This window comes from Zonotrichia leucophrys, chromosome 5 (genome assembly GCF_028769735.1).
Source record: "Zonotrichia leucophrys gambelii isolate GWCS_2022_RI chromosome 5, RI_Zleu_2.0, whole genome shotgun sequence".
Lineage (NCBI taxonomy): Eukaryota > Metazoa > Chordata > Aves > Passeriformes > Passerellidae > Zonotrichia > Zonotrichia leucophrys.
The window spans coordinates 32,062,159-32,067,869 of record NC_088175.1 but is presented as its reverse complement, the minus strand read 5'-3'; positions in this window follow the sequence as shown (position 1 = coordinate 32,067,869).

The window sequence follows — 5,711 nt, the reverse complement described above, 5'->3', positions numbered from 1 at the left end:
AGCAAAGAAGATGACAGTGACCAAAGTAAAGCTCACTGGCAGAGAACACCCCTCCTGTTAGTGGCAAGTAGTACCATACCATTAGCAATACTGATATTTAAAAGCCCTTTTCTTCGGCAGCCCAGTTACAGGAGAAATGGCAGACATCACTGCAGTGCTTGCTCAGTGTCACCATGTGGGAGCACTGATTGCTCAGGTGCACGTGTTGCACCTTTCCATTACAGTTTGTCTCTGAGAGCCATGCTTTTTAAAGGTCTGTTTGGCACTGGACAGCAGCCCTGAGTGCTGGCACACTGCCTTCTAGAGACATACAGCAGCAGCAACTGTCCAGCTTTCTTCCCATGGGAAAATGTTGGTAACTTTCCAAATTATCGACTTGGCTCTGGAATGACACTGACCAGATGGCTGTTTTGCATCAGAAGTCATGAGCTGTGGAGTTTAATGGACGGATTTGGGCTTCTGAGTTCAACTTGGGAAAGAAGTTGACCAAGGCCCATGATGGTTAGGTATTTCCTGATAAGAATGAAACATATTTCCTCATCTTCCAGCCACACATGCAGTATTTTGGTGCTTGGAGCTGTTGGTGATTTGCCTAGCCTAGGATTACTCCTCTGGTCATCCACTGTGCCTGAGAACCTCTCTTTCTTTAGAAAAGATAACAAAATACTGAAACAAATGGTATTCCCTTTGATTTACAAAGCCCTGCAGTGCCATGGAGGAAAGATCTGGGGATTCAAATTTCTCATGACTGTCCATAGCACCCCATTATTATTAAGATATTTTGACAGTATTTGTAAAAATAGTTTTGTCCTCATTTTCTCCAAAACATTTTGTGGACAGAACCTAGGTAGCATTAAGCTGAGTTACCAAGTCCCACTGAAAAGCAGGGTGCATCAATTTAGGCTTGGAATGACATGAGCAGCAAGCACCAGCCTCAGAGGATGCTGCTGGACTATCATAGACATGACCTTTTGCTGCTGCCTGTTTGCAGACCTGGAACAGAAAATCTCAATACCTGCAGGAAACAATGCCCTTGTGCACACAGAAGGGCAGAGGCACATCTAGATCCCTCAGGTTGCCCATGGCCCTTCCTGTCCTATCCGGGCTTGGGAGTATCTGTTCCACCAGTGGAGGCTGATGAAGTGGAACAAAAGAGTTGTTGGATTCTGCTTCGGTACAGCAGAGGAATAGCCTTTGCTTTCTCCTAAGTGCTGCTTGGGAACAATGCAGGACAATGCTGTGAGGGAAGATGATGCTCTTGGTGACAGTGATGGGGAAAGAACTAGGAAAGATTTCTCAGGACTTAAAGGTTGAAAAATCTGGGAAAAATGTTGGGAGAGTAGTGATTGTTCAGGTATTGGAAATAGCACCTCAGAGGGAGTAAGATAAGGGAAAGAGAGAAATAGGAGACAGGTGCCAAATTTGAAAGACACAAACCAGAGAAATAGATGAGAGGAGAGAACATTTCATTCTGAAAAGAAAGAGCGAATGTCAGTGCAAATTCTGGCATATCTGTGCAATGTGGCAGTTCCATTACTAAATCTAAAGACTGAGCATAGGCATCACTGCCACCAGAAAAGAGATGGCAGGAGACAGGGCGCAGACATCTGAGAGAGCAGGAGGGAAGCAAAAAGCCTAAAGTGTAGAGATGGTTTGTTCAAACTCAGGCCCCTCGGAACACCGAGCCTGCTGCTTGCAGCAGTGGTGCCTCTGTGCCAGGGAGGTACCAATACCACATGGCTTTTTTCATGCTGGCAATTGGAAAGGCATCACATGACAACGGGCTGGTGGCTCATCCCACTGTGATCCTCGGAGCTGTGGTCATCACAGTCATTGTCAGAATGCCCCTCAATGTACAGCATCCTTTGTCGCAACCAAGAGATCAGAGCATGCAAAGACTTTACAGCCTAAGAGCCAGTATCGCCTTTGTCCTCTTTTCCTTCAAGAAGGCAGCAAGCTACAAGCACTGTAGGATGTAATCCAAATGCTAATAAATTATTGATGTCTCCCTTCAGCTTTTTACTTACTAAAAGGATATCAAAGCTCATTTTGTGAATGGTCCAGACAGATTCTCTTTTGCTATCTCCACAATTTGATTCACAAATATTTCACTAAGCGTTAATATTGAAACAACATAGTGTTCTCTCTTTACAGGTTTAGCAAAATATAATAGGCATGTTTTGGATTACACACTCATAAATAGATGCAGTGATATTACACTTGTAACTGCAATAGATGTTTGATTTTGTAATCTTAAAAAGGCAGAGCTTATTATTAACTAGGAATACACCTTTTTTAATATTGAAAGCCTGTTAGGATCACAGTATTTAGTCCTTGCAGATAATCTGCATAGTTCTTTGGCAGGACATGCAAGTCATAGGATGGTTACTTTATATTTAGCAATAGCTTCTCTCTTCCAATATGCCTATCTGCATAAATGAACTAACAAACCATCTGTATTGGAAATAGTCTTTACATTACTGTCAGCTTTGGGGCAGCATGTAGCACTTCCTTAATAGCATATATTAATTTATGCTGTTTTTGGAGCAGCAGAGAAGTAATTTGAAGCCTTCATACTGCAATTTTCTGGGTAGGAGTCTACCCAAAACAGAAGGCTTGCTTTTCTCTTTCAGTAAAGAATTCTGCAAGCTTTGATGGCCAGAAATGCTCAGGATCTTCATAGTAGTCTCATCTTAAAGAAAGACACCAGGCTTCCAAAATGGTACCAGATCTTTGCAAATTTAGCCCAAATGCCATCTCTCACTAAACAGCAGAGCAAAAGTCTGCCTGCTGAGTCAGTGCAATGGCCCAGCTGAGCTCAGAGAAAGGATTATAAACATTTTTACAGTGGCATGCTCTGAATGACAGGGTGCTGATCTTAAACTGACACAAACTGCAGTTCCTGACTGCACCAGTTTCTTCTTGCTCTGAACAGAGGCAGCAAAGCTACACATGCATGTTGTCTCTGTTCCTTGCTGGCTGTTTAGAAAGATTGAGTGACCAGGCACAAAGCCCAGAAGAGAGAGCTGATTTTTGCAATATTATATACCCATTTTGCAAGCCAGACCACGAACTGCTTATCATGTTCTTGATGCTATATATATAAATATTCATAATTAATATGTGTTAAAATAGAATATAAAGCTTCTAAAGAAGAAAAATAGCCCCTTCAGGCATCTCATAGTAGTGACACTGATCCCCTCCATTTCTGAAATTTAAAAATTAGCTTCTTTGTGTAGATTTTGCAGTATTCTCTTGAGTTCAAGCTTCCTTTTTTGCCCTGATCCTTCAGTTTATGAGAGTGACCTTGATAGCAGAGATTGATACCTCGAATCTGGAGCTACAGAGGTGGAAACAAAGACACCTGGTGAGAGATGACATTTCCAAAGCTTAAATCTCAGGGATAGTAACCTTCATTTTCCCTTCTCCTACCTCTTTCATCTCTAGGCTTTTTTCCTATGTTTTGGCTTCAGGTATCAGCGGAATTCTGACGGTATGGCAGGTGGAAAGATGTATATGCATGTGCCCTCCAGATTGAAAGCCTGAATTCAACTGGGAGATACATATCCTCAGAGACAACTTCACCTCTTAAAGGTGGAAGGGCCAATTAGCCAGTCCTTGGGACTGCTGGCAGCTGCTGCCAAACAGCAGTCAGGATTGGTTTAGATGATAAATCACAGTTTATTCTACATCAAAAACAGAGTGACTGTGGAATTGAAAATAAATTCATGAAGCTGTTCAGGCATCACTGAAGTCCAGTGGGTATTAGATGTATTTAATAAATAAAAGCAACCATTTGGACTGGGATGGCAGACAAATCTGATAGGCCGAGCTCTGCCAGGTCTTTGTTTTCTTTCCTTGCCTGACTCAGCTTTTGAATATGATGCTCTTACTCCTGGGCTGTGTGGCTTGCCAAGCTGATATCTTTCTGGTGCACAGCCTCACCCTACTGCCTGTACAAATGGGGGGCACATCTGAAAATTGTCAGCCTTTTTCCTTACTGAATGGAGATGCTTCTTCATGCTGCCCTGTGATACACTGAAGCCTATTTACTCTATCTCCTTCTATGTTCCCTTTTATTAAGGCTTTTAAACTTACAGATAGAAATTTGGCACAAATATGAAGTTCATTCCCAGTCTCTCAGTGCACAGTTTTCTGGCTTGGCACCTTTCCCTTCTAACCACATCTCATCATGCCCCAGCACCCATTCCTTAGCATATTTAAGAGTCACAAAAGCACCTAGACAAACAAGTATGAGCTGACAATAAAGAACACTTTTAATATCTCTCTTGCTCTATAGATCTCGGTGTGTATGTCTGTCACAGGCACTCCTTATGCATTCTTTTTGGTTCCTTTCTGTGTCCTAGATGTGACCCACTCTGTGCCAGTCTCCTGACTATCTTATTCTCCAGAGATGTCCCATTGTACCACTTACAGAAAGGAAATTGAGTATTTTAAATGTGCAATCTCATGTAGTTTATAAACCTGTAAATAAAGTCCCTTCCACTGTGCATCTCACAGCTCCTCTCCAGGTCTGAGAGAAGTAAAATCCAAACTACTTTGGACATATATATTGGGTGCAGCCAAACAAATGCCATTTCTGCTAGGAGGAGATGCCATCAGAGCAGGACAAGACACATGAATCTGTAGCTACACTGCAGTCACTGCAGTGTAAGCCAGAGACAACTGAGGCCAAGGGAGTTTGCTAATTGTCCCTCATGGACGTCTTGCACCCACCCCCAAGGATGGGTAGGTTTCTCAACGCGGCATCAGCCAAGACTTCTGCAATGCAATGAATATCCTAAAATTCAGATATAGCAGAGCCCAATACTTTATGAAAGTCCAAGTTTTGGGTATTTTTGCTTTATGCATTCACACACCAAGCACCATTCTCTGCTCTACAGTCGTTCTAAACAATCTCTTATGCAGCCTGAGTGCCTTGAACCTGGAGTGGCATTTTCCAGAGCAGCGTGCCTGAAAAAGCAGCAAGCATGTTGTGACAGGAGTTGAAGAATGAGTATTAAAGTGAAGGTTGATGCTTCAAGAGTGTTCACTTGCCTGTTTGTAAGATTTTTATGAAGGATTTAAAATATATGCTGCTCTAAGGCACACAGAGAGAAATGGATCAAATGGGATGAGTGTCATGAGTGTATAATGAAACATGAAGCAAACATGCCAAGGTAAGATGGTGCAGCACACCAGTCCTGATCAGCAGGAGAGCCAATCATGACTGCAAGCGCTGAGCACAGGAATCAAGCAGGAGGAAGAAATATTGACAGGGCAGAGAGTTTGCAGGAGGCTGCGGTTGTGGGGAAAGCCTGTGTAGGAGGAGGTGAAACCAGAGGAGAAGCTCAGGCCGCAAGGAGGATGTGAAGGGGCAGGAGCAGCTGGGTGCATCCATTTCTACCGCCAGCTACTCCTCCGACAATAAGGAGATGAAGGAGGGCAGCAGGGCCGGCTGCGGGGTGCGGGGGCAGCCCCAGAGCTCCGTCCCGACAGCGCTGCCCTCTGTTCCCGGCGCGCAGGTCCAGCGGCAAGGGAGGGGAGTGGGGCATCGTCGGGCTGCTCCGTGAGGGAGCGCTTTCGCGGAGCTGCCTTCCTCCTCCTCCTCCTCCTCCTCCTCCTCCTCCTCCTCCTGCCCCTTCTGCTGCTGCCGGGCCGCGTCCCGCCGTCAGCCCGGTCGAACTCTGGGGGAAAAGCGGGAGACGTGG